Source organism: Takifugu rubripes, chromosome 6 (genome assembly GCF_901000725.2).
Source record: "Takifugu rubripes chromosome 6, fTakRub1.2, whole genome shotgun sequence".
NCBI classification, from domain to species: Eukaryota; Metazoa; Chordata; class Actinopteri; order Tetraodontiformes; family Tetraodontidae; genus Takifugu; species Takifugu rubripes.
In genome coordinates this window covers 3,946,578-3,958,225 of record NC_042290.1, presented here as the reverse complement: position 1 = coordinate 3,958,225, position 11,648 = coordinate 3,946,578, and the positions used below count along the sequence as shown (strand labels likewise).

Below are 11,648 nucleotides of genomic sequence, written 5' to 3'. Positions count from 1 at the left end.
ATAATTAAGGTTTGCAGGCACTCCTTGTCCCTCATTCCCTCCACAGACTCACTCAGCAGGCCTCCGAGACCGAGTGTTTTCACACATCGTCAGAGGTTTCGCTGGCTCTTCACTAGCTGGTACATACCAGATCATCCACCTTGACGAGTTATTCACTTTAAAAACTGTAGAAAAAAATATGTAAATCACAATGATCCCACTCTATTCAGAGCGGTTAAATGACGCAAACAAAGCACACTAATAATATACATGGCCCCCGGGCCTTAGTTTGCCCATGCCTGGACTAGATGGATATTCAGGCAGGTATTAGCCATTTGTGTGCATTGATGTTTCACCAATCCGTAAAAGAAAAAGAACAAGAAAAAACCTTTTGAGGAAGATGACAGTTGCTTGGAAACAACAGACATAAAGGAAAAAGCTACTGCTGGCTACCGCAGGGCCCCTGGAGTTGTAATTAGGGTTGGAGACATACTGCAGTTGAAATATTAAGGTAATAAGTTCAACTGCTGACCAACATTTATCATAAAAACATACAAAGACATCTTGTAAGTGTTGGTGTAGCATCGCACAGATGCATGGAAGGTTTTTTTTTTTTTTTTTTTTAAATTACTGACTTGTGCATTCAAGTGGTTGAAGTAGGCTGCCTGAAGATAAATGTCAGAGGTAGGTGTGTTGGGAGATAAAATAGGGACAATCATGGATGAAACAACAAGAAACGTGTGGGAAGAAATTGAAATAGAAGAAAATTTAAATTCTGGAAAAGACTGAGACTGAAAAAAATGAGGATCCCCATCTAATAAAGTTGTAATTAATACTGAAGCTGATGTGAGCAGTGTTTTAATTGTTATCCATCATTTTGTGCAAGGTTTTGCAGAGTTTAGCAACTTTAAAGTCTGTTTGACACTGCAGACGTACAGCAAGAAACTAGTGATGGAGATAAATGTGATGGTGCAAGAGTGAAACAACTGTATGGAAGAAAATCACTTTAAAGTCTGGCTTTATGGTGAACACGGGGTCAGAAAGGGTGGAACGTAATCAGATTTTATGGTTTTAGCCAATCCACTTCGGCGCTAGTACTAAAAAGTCATTTAAAGGAAGCTGATTAGCATTATTGTGGAGTTAACTTAAGAAGGAGTAACTCACAACTTCAGCATTCTAGAGTTAAACGTAAGTGCTGCTGATTGATGGATGCACCAGAGCTCCCCCAGTGTTCCACGAGCAGCATCCAAAGCTGCCAAACTGTTCCGCACTGACTTTTCAATTCAAGCGGGCCTGTTTCCTTCGCTCTGATGCAGCGGCTGGCAGCATTTATTTCGTGCGTGTCTTGTGCCACAGCTTCAGAAGGTTTGTATCAAATTGCTGCGGGTATGGTGGCCTTGTTGCGACTGTCCCGCACAACAACACCGACTGACTGTCAAAGGGCTTTAAGTGTTAGAACAAATCCCAGCTGAAAGCAGGATGAGCCGTGTTGTGTTTTTTTCTTTTCTACCTTTGACTGAGAGGAGGGCGACGTCGCGGTAGATTTACGAGGCAGCGTTCGCTGCTCTTAAAGAAGATGCAGGCGGGAATGTGCTTAATGATTCATCGCCCCGCGATGCCGTGGAAGCCAAAATGGGTTTTGAGAATCTGCTCAACTCTTTTAAAGCAGACCCGGAGGACTATGATTGATGAAAATGACGCGAGACAGCCCGCGTGTGCGCGAGGTGTGTTAGCACGTGCGAAAGAGCGTCCCAGCCTCATTAAACACGCACGGCTCGAGTACAATGCCGTTGGTTTCTTTTTTAGTTAAAATGAACATCAAAATGAGAAATGCGGACACCGGCCCCTGTCGCAGAATAAGGCGATATTTGGTGTCTTTGTTTTGCCCGTTTTTAAAGTTCACATAAAAGCAGCAAAGAAACTCATCCACCCCTCAATACTTGCCAACTTCCTTGTGAATTTTCAGCTTTATGACGAATCTTCGCACATTTTTTGAAGTCTTGACGTCCGCAGGTCTTCACACTGACGACTGCAGGTCTGATTTTCCATCAAGGCGACTCAGAGAGAGGGCGGGGTGGGCACGCACACATCTAAAAGACCTTTCACCTATTTTCATGCATGTGTTGCAGAAAAGAGAGCTGTAAATTGAGCTTTTTTTTGCTTCCATTTCTCCGGTTTCATCTCCTCATCCTGCTCAGATAGGCCTGTGGGAGTCACTTCAACAGGCGTTTAACCAAATGTGGCTTCCTCTCGCCGAGCCTTCATCTCAGCCAGAAGAGCATAGGCTTATTTGACAACACCTATTTATCCTAATTCGCAATCTCACCTCGACATCAATGATAAGTGTAATTTTAGGAGGGGGTGTTCATGGCGGAGAGGTTTGTTGTGCATAATCATCTTAAACAAAAGATATTATTTATGACAGCACTGATAACTCCTGCCTCTGGTTCCTGTGCCCTAGTCATACAACATTTATTTAATGTTGCAAGCTTTCTGAGCTGAGATGGGAAAATGTACGGAAAAAAAACAACAGGTATCCATTAAGATGAATTTTCTGGTCACTAGCAGGAAGACAGAGAAAGGTAGAAGCAAAGAAGCACAAAATGGTGTGTGCAGAAGTGCCTTGGGGTCTTTTCTTGAAGAGCTCATCAACCTCTTCAACGGATCAACAGTGACTGTCCAATTGTCCACTGTCCATCACTTTCAATGTGTCACTAAAAGTGGACACCGACTGTAACAGTGGTGGATAGTATGAGGAACAGCTGGCTAAACCATTAAGACAGTAGGAAACATTGCATTGGCATAAAAACATGCACAGTTATCAGGCTTTTAAACAGACTAAAAGAAGTAACACCAGTTAAAAGAGTGTTCTGCACTTGGGTTTCTAATGAAAATTGAAATGTCATGCCTACCTTGTTCCTGCTCATCCATCTCAAAAAAAGGACCAATTTTCTGTGCAGCTAGCTACACATGTAGCTTTACTTTAATGGTAATGTTCTCATTCCCACATGCAGAGGAAAAGAAGAAGTATGTTGTCTGCTCTGCATCCAGCTCAGGTTGGTTTATACTTTTCTTTTCTCTTTTCTTGGTTTGTAAGACTCTAAATGCAGATAATCAAACAAACCATAGCTGGATATTAGCAGTTGATTGATACATTCGTCGCCTGTGCAGATAACAATTTAAAGTTGTTACTGGCCTTCTGCTCTGTCCTTCCACCACATTTAGTCATTCAACACATTGAAGTGATACATTTCGACATCCCACAATGAAAAAATCTGTTGCTGGGCTTCTTATACCTTCCTCACGATGTGAAACTCCTTATTCCATAAGTATTTTCATCATGACAGATGTGTATTTCAGGTGTTTCCCGTTAGCTTTAGAGGTGATAAAATGAACCATTGACCTGTTCTACCCTTGAAAATAGTTGAAAACAAGCAATGTGGGACTATTTTTTAGGAATAATGAATGTAGCTTTGCGACCCTGTAGAACCGGAAGCTACGCAAGGAGGAACAGTGGGTACTCGGCAGAACCTGCTATTACCCTAGCCATACGCACGCCGCTTCATCATTGGCGGAGCTTTTCCTGTCATCCATCGCCTCGCTCAACTTGCTCTACCGGAGGAGCATAAATAGAAGATGAGGCATTTGTTAAGTCGGAGGAAACAGGAGCGATCTGTACCCGCGTGTCTCAACCAAAACAAACTACGGCTAATGACAGTTGAGAGCCGCAAAAAAAAAAAATAGAACAGTGTTGTTTTAGTTTTGTGATTATATATATATCTACCTCTGCCCACATACAGAAGTGGCCAAGGCTGCATTTTCACAGGAGGCGAGGATGCAAATGCATTATGAGTCATTCAACTGCTCTTCATCATCAGCATAAGCAGAAACGTCACTGGCATCATATCATGTCTTTTTCTTTCGAAACTTTAACAACTTTGCTCAAATGCACACATGTTGTTCCAGGATGAATCAAGAGCATCCATCCATCCTAAATATCATTCTGTATCTATAATAGTTTTTTTTATTATTATTATTTTACATTTTTCAAGAAAAAAAATATTGAAAAACACTCAAATGTACAGCTGAAGCTGTGGGGTTCATGCGCAGTGATGACTTCGTATAAGAAACCCCTGTGAGGTAGATGGCATTTTAACACTTAAACATGCATGGCTGGTCCAGTATTCAGATGTTGACATCTGGATAGATAGGGGCCACTGGTGGGAGGCCACAGAAGATCATTACACTTGTAGACGACGTGATGAGAAATGTTCAGTATATCCGCATATTAGCTCAGGTTTAATGGACTTGTCTCTGTGTTTGTGTCCTTAATTAATAATTCCACAGGCAGGATTTAGTGACTCTGCAGGCTACATTAAGGGTGGCTGCTCCAAAAACTCCATTTGTGCCTCCCTACAGCATATCTATAATTTACTCATTTCTCCCCACTGACTGTTCCTTCGGTGCCTGGAGCATTAATATCCACTAACAGGTGTATGTCTGGATGCATATTCACACATTAGCCCACACACGCGCGCAGACACATGCTCTGGGTGCAGCTTCATTTCTGGGACTTTTTATAATGCCCTTGTTTCTCTTTGTTTCTTTTCACCTTTTCTGTATAATGTGTTTTGGCTGCTTCCATCTGTGAAGCATTACACTGTAGGACAAATGCTTTTAATGGCTCTCCTCTGCAGCCACCTTTTTTCAGAACGTTGGCAGCACGGTCTAGCAACGAGATTTAACCCCAGGGGACTTCATCGCTTACTGTACTTTTTTTTGTGCGCCATGTGGATGAGGGATATTATATAAGACAATGGAAGAGGCGCATCCAGCTAAAAGACAGGAGACACAAATCAAGAGAAAAAGCAAATATAAGACTGTTTTGAATTGCATTTTAAATATGAATTTAACCCTAAAGGACAAAGCAGGCTGTAGAAAAAAACTCATAAAATCTACAATGACATGTTGCAGTTGAGGGCTAGGTTTTCTTTTATTAGCCAACCCTTGGTGCATGATATCACTACTGTAATGCTGGTGACAGTTAAACCCTTATTTTTCTCTGTTTCTGCTCTTTTTCTGCCTTTTTGTCCATCCATCCATTTGCTAGCCATTTTTTAACTTGCAGGGTCATGGGTCAGGGGTTGCTGGAAGACTGCCCGGCTCAACGCTGGGCCAACATTTGAAAGACAAATATCCATTCACACTCACACACCTAAGGACAACTGGAGTTAGCCAGTTCATCCTTGGGAATGTGGGGGAATGCCAAACCCAAACAGACACAGGGAGAACGTTCAGAATCTGCAGAGAAAGGCCCTGGTCCCCTGGGGATTCAAACTGGTGTCAGTGTGAACTTTTCCCCAGTTCTGCCGGCTTCAGAGACGTGACCCTAGCGCTATATCATTGACATCTTTTTGTAGAATACTGCAATTCTGAAGGCCTCAACAGAAGTCTTATGATTGAGTGACCGGGATAGATCACAGAGACAGTTTCTCTAAAGTCAGACCAATGGAGCCGATAAAGGAGTGGTGGGGGATTCATGTGGCTGCGAAAGGCCATTGAAAACAGTTGTAGAAGCGTACAAAATCCACAGTTGTTACAGTTCCTGTGAAAGGCCAACAAACTAAACTCAAAAGCGGCAGAAGCCCATCAAAGACAATCAAAGCTGACGGAATTATTTCTTAGTTGCATTTAAGACCAAAGTTATTCCGCATCATATCCGTGTTGTATCCTGTGGAATCCCTGCATTTAAAAAAGTTAAATCTCTGTAAATAACTCAACATGGATACCATCTGGCTCCAAACTTGTCCAGAGCTTCATGATACTATTAGTCAATTCCCATGAAGGGAAATGATTCGCTGGTTCCGTCAGCTGAGCAGATGCTAAAGATGAGAACTAGGCCTAAAGATATTTTGCGAAACAACAACGGCAGCAGAAAGCTTCCTTAGACAAGAACTAAAATTCATTGATTCACCACAGAGGAAATCATATAATAACCTGGATGATAACCTGGTAATCAGATGTGTGCAGCTCTCTTGAGTTAAACTGGTAACTGGATTAAAAGAACCAGTTGCACTATTCAGGAACCCACAAAAAAAAATTGTGGACTTTTACTTATTTAGCTTATTAACTGATTAAACTCGCTGATCCAAGAAAGTAATGCTACTGTCGTAAGCTCAAGTCTCACCATATGCAAGAAGCAGTTATTACTGATCATAAATGAATCTTGCGTTGTATCAACAGAATCTTAGTTTAACTTGTTTCCTCATAGTTGATGTTGCATTCTTGCTCTGCTTTGTGACAAAGCCAGCACAGCATCCCCTGAGTCAGAGCTACAAAAATCCAAAACATCTAGTTCTAAATAAATCCATTTATGGTTGTCAGTGCTGGTTCTGGCAGCACTCCTTTTATCTCCCGCTCATCCATAGAAATAAAGCGCGCTGATCAAAATAAGATATGGTTAAAGAAATCTCACTCCAAAAGGAAAGAAAATTGGTCTTTGTATTGGGTTGAGGTTTTATAAGGGGGATATTTTACTGAATGAACATTAAAGGGAATACAGAAGGGTAGATTTATGCTATGGTTACACAAAAAGGTCAAAACATTTATCAGATGTAAAATAAGAATAAAAGACAGTTTTTTCTCACACTGGGCATCCTTAGCTACCTGTGGAACCTCAGGCTTAAGCCAGGTCTGCAACAGTTCAGCAAGAAGACAAATGTGCTGGAAAAACAATGAAAAATAAAGTCACCACTGGATTATAATTGGGTAATAATGTTTGCATTAAGTTTAGCTGTAAAAGTGAATGATTCACTGCCAGTGACAAGACCATAGACTAAACACTGTTTGAGTTGCTTTGGTTATTTACTTTTAGTTATTTACTTTACTTTATTGAATAAAGCCATGGAGTTGTGCTACATTTCACATGATACCTGTTCCTGTGGTTTTTGCTCACTTTGCTAATTTACCACAGTCATCGTCACCATTGTGAGATTTTGGCTGCTGCGGTTTAACAAATTAAATCATCAGTGTTGGACAAATACACACATATCTTTTATGGCACTCTCATGCTGATGTTTACACTGTGCAAGTGCTAATTGACTGCAGAAATGCCATTACAGGATACCATCCCCAATACCCGAGTCAAGCCATGGGACATTAGTCACTGCAGAACGGTGCAATACACACAGTGAGCAGCATTTCAACGCAGCTTCAGTTGTGAAAAAAAAAAAAGTTAAATAAGAAGACGTTTTGTTAGGATGCTAAAAGAAACATGTCATTTGTGACGCTGTAAGGCTTACCTGGACAGAACGCAATCCACACACACACACAGACCAGTTTTATATGACATATGTCTTTCCAATGCATATACAGTATATTAAACAAACTCTACTAATAAGAACAGAAAACAGCTTTTATGTTGATGCTGACCATTTAAACTCCACTGAGCTCACTACTGCCCCCCAGACGACAGCGTAGTCCTGCCTGCAGCAGGAAGAGAGCCTTCTGAGATGCACTTGAATGAGGAGAAGCTAATAAATGGCAGATAAGATCAAGCTGGATAGATTAAAGATTTATTTGGGCATAAAAGTATTGGCGCCAGACCACAGAGAAAGATGGAGGGAAATGGGCCAGTGATCTGGAGGAAAGTCCCCTATGGAGTCAACACACTGGCAGAGGAGGTGAAGTGGGTTTTTTGGACAACGGGATATTTACTCTTCCTTACTGAACTTCTGCTTAGCACCACAACATGTGGGAGGAATCAGAGCATTTGTGAAAAGATGGGAGAGACGCAAGAGCCCCCGTTTGATCACAGGAACTTGTATCACTTCCTGAAGAAAGGGAAAAACCTTTGTGTTTCCATCCATTGTGAGGGACCACATTTCAGCTTCCTCAGAATTCTTGAGGGGCGGTTACCTGTGCTGAAGAAGATTAATTGTGGAACTTGATTTAATTTCACTGCTGCTTTAATCACTTGAAAAATAACCAAGAGGACAGATGATCAGATCCAGGCTCATTGTCATGGATATATGGAGGAACTTCAGCTGGATGTTGAGTCGACAACTTAAACTGAGTTTATGGAAGAATGGACCACAAGCTGGTGGAGCTCAATGTAGCACATCTGCTATATCGAATTAATGAAAAGTCAAAGAAAAATCTTGCAGGATTATAAGAAGTTGGATGATGCTGACAATGAGGTGGGCCTGACCTCTGTGCCACTGTTCCCCCGAAGCTCAACGTTCAGGCAAATGCATTCAAACCAAGCTGAGGAGGAGAAGGGGATCAATCCTGGAATTAACAGAAAAGTACACTGAAACAAGAGAAATAACCAAACTGAAACCACGTGCAAAGATTCTGATGAAGCTTGTTGAAAGAACACTAAAGACAGGTGATCCATGCTGCAGGTGTGTACTGTGTATTCTGTGGTTACATGCAGGAATCATTTATTACGTCCCAATCAAACCCCCTTTTATGTGAAATCCAACAACATGACTGCAATAAAAGATGTTTGTTTGTGTCCTAATTTCAAATGCTAAGCTATCAATTATCCGTCCAGTGAGGTACAGCCTGTGGAGGAAATGAGGATTACAGCCCAAGTGATCTGTTTAAAGCACTTAAGTAAACAGCTTAATCATGTTAACAAATACTCACTTTGGCGCAGGTGTGTTTCCTGATGAATGTGGCAAAAGCAGGTAAAACAGCTGCTCCTGTTTACCGAGCTGGTTGCCTGTCAGCTTGTGTGTGTTTACGGAAAAGGTCCATTAATATGCCTCCAACGCTGACAGTAGCAATAGCACTCCTTCTTCTTTTCCCATCTTTCCTTCCTATTGCGTAATATTCACCTCCACCAGCAGTGCGGCGTCTCCATCACTGGTCCACCTTTTGCCCTCTCTGGTTTTTTTTTATAAGCTGTAAGCACATAAATACTTAATTGGCCTGTTTCTGCACATTTCAGTCCTATCTTCCTTCATCTGTTGCCTATCCAGATTTGAAAATAATAAAAGTAATAAAATCCACTCGTGTGTTTTTAGGCTATTTTTATTATGTAGAAGAAAACCAGGAGCATTTCAGTGTCTCCGTCTTCTTTCTTTCCATGATAAAGATTGAGGAATGTCAAATATAATTTTTATCACATTCACATTCAGTAGAGACCGTCTGAAAGTGCTTGGAAACCTCACAAACTACATTTTAATTGAAAATCTTCTACACCATCACAACAAATTAAGTAAATGAGTTTGACCTTGCAGAGGATGAAAAGCTGGACCCCTGATGAGGGAGAGGTGGGGCAACAAGGTAAACAGAAGAAGGACAAGAGGAAAAAACAAACGTGTAGATGCCGAACTAATACAGAGTGGGGTCAGTCAGCAGGTCAGTACACAGCTATGGTCTGACGGACGGACGGACAGACAGACAGACAGACAGACAGATGGATGGGTGGGCAAATGGACAGACAGACAGATACATATGCATGTGTATCTTTTCACTTGTGAATAAATTATCCGCGTTGTTTCAAACTGTATAACATTTTATATATGATGCAAATAATGGGAAATCAGCTTGTGAGGAGAGCGGCTTCATTTCTTCTCCCTTAAGTGTGAACCTTCACACTTGCTGTTAATCTAAAAAGAGGGGCAATATAGATTGTAAATGGAATTTGACAAGGAGTTTCACTAATTTATGCCATCTGCATCCAAACCCACATTAAGCAGGAATATTTAAGTGAGGCGAGAGAACATTTGGATAAATAAAGTTGAGGGATCAAACTAGAGGGCGTCTAAACGTGTTACTGCACAGGCAATTAATAGGTTTTTGGTGCCCTGACTGGAGGAAGCAGAAATTTCTGTTCTATTTGTGCTGGCAAAGATCTATGAGGCTTCAAAATGGCCAAACAAACTAAAGAAATGAATTGATGAATGAATGAATAAATAAATCAGAGAGAGGCTCTATGACGACGGTGCAATGTCGAGTGGCCCCTGTCAATATTTCTGCAGCAGGTCTATTTTTCTTGCTGCTCCACGCTGCCCCGCAGCCCTCCAACAAATGAATTACACAGAACCTGTGTGGAAAATGACTACCTGGAAATGAGTTAAAGCCCTCGGATCAAGGACGCTTTGTAGGAGGAGTGCACTCGTTTTACGTGGATTCCTCCCAAACCAAATAAATTTTTGCTTTCTGAACCTATTCATTTATTAATGTTGATATAAAAAGGAGGCAATGTTGGCAGAGTTTGTAAAAGTACTTGTTTTCAGCATCTGATGTCATGCTGAGTACTAATGACAGCATCCTCAATGAAACACCAAGAAAATCGATGTGTTGCACTGATAATGCATTTGGTAATTTTCAATGCAATTCCTCATTGTAAAAAAATGGCAATATTGTTCATGTTTCATCATATGTAAATTGTTCTTTTGATTTTACTGAGCTTTCCCTCATGGGAATATTCAGTCGATAATATTGATACAGGTCTGTCTGACTCAACAACTTAGCAATGCAATTCAAGCAGCTACTGAATAAGGCCATGTTTCTTCTATAGGTGCTTAGTGATGTTTTTCAAAAAGTGTTTCAAAAAGCTGTTGACACATTGAAAGCAAGACCAAAAAAGATTCCTTTAGCGCCAATTTAGTTCAAATTATTTTAATAGTGTAAGAAAAAGTTGAAAAGGTGCGGAACTTAAAGGGAGATGTACTTGAAGAAGATGGGAGTTCTTTTGAAACTTCAAGTCAACAAAAATCCACACAGGAGTCAGACGTTTGGTCCATGAATTATTGCTTTGTGTAACAGTCAAAACCTCACAGCAGTAGAGAAAAGCTTGGATGCTAACTTGGTTGGAAACAAAGCACCTTTGCCTGAAGGCAGCTGCTGGTGACTAGCAACCTAAATACGTGCTCCTGCTTCTCTCCAAACCATCCTTGGCACCTCTACGCCTCTGCATCCTACTCTGGTCCTCAAATCCCTGAGTCAGCAGTTGTAAGCGCATTGTTGGCTGCAGCTGAGAGACAGGGGGATAAAAAGGCAGAATTAGGGACAGTTAGCATCATTTTCTCATTGTTGTGAAGAAAAGAAAAAGCCTTTTCTATTCTTCTGAGGCCCCATGCTTTCAAAATCATTCTTTTTATTCTGCTGCAACCTGCAGTGGTTACAGGCCTTAAAGCCTACAGACCTGCCACTGCCAGCCGATCTGCCAGCCCGTGTCTATCAAGATGACAACACTGTTGTTGATGATAGCATTAGAGCCATGATTTATTATTACTATTGTTGGAATAATTTCACCAGCATTCGATGTCAGGCGGCTGGATAAAGGGATGATTTATAATCCATCATGAATGCCCGACATGCTGATGTTAATTATTATATTTGCCATCTGAATAGATTGGTACATGTATATATGTAAAGTGACAGTTTATTTAAGGTGGAATACATCACATGTATGATTTTTACCATATATGTATGTAAATACAGTATAGATGTATAAAGGCACACATATATTCAATCTTTATTGAATCGTTCCACTTCCTCTCGGGGCTCATCCTGGCAGACCTCCCACGGTTAACTGGCCTTGTAAATCATCCACACAACATCAATGGAGACACATTTGTCCCCTCCAACACCAGCCTGACTCAGCATCTTTTTAAATGTCCTCAAAGAAAACGAGCGAGGCACGCGATGTC

General features: G+C 41.1%; 1 long non-coding RNA gene across 1 annotated transcript; it reads left to right on the top strand.

Annotated features, from left to right (window-relative positions):
- The first annotated feature begins 460 nt into the window (after positions 1-460).
- Positions 461-3,607, top strand: LOC115250258 (uncharacterized). Its single transcript, XR_003888839.1, has 3 exons — positions 461-1,344; positions 2,994-3,035; positions 3,467-3,607. It is a non-coding gene; the product is annotated as an uncharacterized lncRNA (long non-coding RNA).
- Positions 3,608-11,648: the final 8,041 nt, after the last annotated feature.